Below are 1,564 nucleotides of genomic sequence, written 5' to 3'. Positions count from 1 at the left end.
GAAAAGAGAGCAGGGTGGGAGTCGGGCCAGGCGGGTGTGTGCCCAGGGGAGGGGAGACGCGAGAGAAGTTCCTGCGAAGAACTGCGGGAATGTGCGGCTGGAATTCACTCTCCTCCCGCCTGGGCTGCCGAGGGAGCGCTGGGCCCGGCTCGCGGATTCCCTGCCACTTCCAATAGCGCGGCCCAGGGTCCCTCCGCCGCCCGTCACTCCATCCCTGGGATTCCAGTGCCTTAAGAAAGACGCGCTGTTCAAGAAGGCACGTTCGTTCTGTTCCGTGTTTCCCCCTCCGTTTCATTATTCGCCTTTTCACAATTGCTGAAACCATAATGATGGAATGGAATGTGGAGCCTTCAGTTTTCTTTCTTTCTTTCTTTTAACGCTAAAGCTTAGCAAAAGAAAAGAGAAAGCCGAATCGAATGCAGGGTTTTTGTTTTGTTTTGTTTTGTTTTGTTTTGTTTTGGTGAAGGAAAATATAAATAAAACAAAACCGTCAGGGTTTTTTCTTTTACTCATCAAATGCATAAGTGGGCTAAGGAAATGCGATTGCCTTGTACATAAATTAGAGCGCGTAAAGATTAAAAATGCATGGACAAGGAGTATTTAAAATTCTGCTATGACATATAATATTAATCCGTTTTATGTAAAATTCATACCTGTAACTTAATTTAGGCCATTAATGCACCACTTCACGCATTAGCGTATCCTGCTTTAAATAAGGTGGTGAGAATGTCCACAGTCTCCTTTGGCAACAAAGCATAAAATTCACACTTCCAGTCCTGAGATCCTGCTTGGGCCCCACCCTGCAAAAACGCCTGTTCATTAAGGACGTTTTGTGTTCGATTTCTAACGGAAAAGCTGTCCTTCAAGGGTTCAAAATTAAACTGCACAATGAACTCTGGTGGGGCGTTGTGTGTACCCTTCAAGAAATAATTAAGCTCTTCAGATGAGAAATGAGCATAAAAACTCTTAGTGGGGAAATGAATTTTGAGTGGCTTCACCCTGCAAACCCTCCCACCTTTAGACATGCTTGGAGATGAATTATCCCAAGAATTTTCTTCCTTCATGTACATGGCATGGATTGCTGTCTTCATTTTCATTGAAAATTGAGAGAAAGAGATGTGGAGCCCATTTCTTCGGGTCTACCCCCTGTGTGGACTTGGTTTTCTTCCTGTCTGCCTCCCTTCCCAGAACTGAAATACTTGCAGAAGACAAGTATTTTGTTTCACCATGTGGCTACTTTATGACAATTGCACTATTTCCCCAGAGCACATTCCTTTTTCCTGATGAAGGAAGAGCAACTATTTAATACTGGCTTCACAGGTAGATGCAGTAACCTCCTGTCCCCTAAACCTCATTCCTTGCTGCCTCTAATATTTGTTTAGAAGCAAATGGCACTCTCATTTATGTATGTGCCTGTGTAGGATAGTCTCCATTTATCAAGAAAATCAGAATTATACAAGTCAAAAGAAGGATTTTCTTCTCAAAACAGGCCTAATCCTATACATTTGTAAAGTAATATAAATATACACAGAGAATACTGTGATTTTAGACAGATAGCGGGGGG

The sequence above is a fragment of the Marmota marmota genome, unplaced genomic scaffold, assembly GCF_001458135.2.
Source record: "Marmota marmota marmota unplaced genomic scaffold, marMar, whole genome shotgun sequence".
NCBI classification, from domain to species: domain Eukaryota; kingdom Metazoa; phylum Chordata; class Mammalia; order Rodentia; family Sciuridae; genus Marmota; species Marmota marmota.
Note: the sequence above shows the minus strand (reverse complement) of the source record.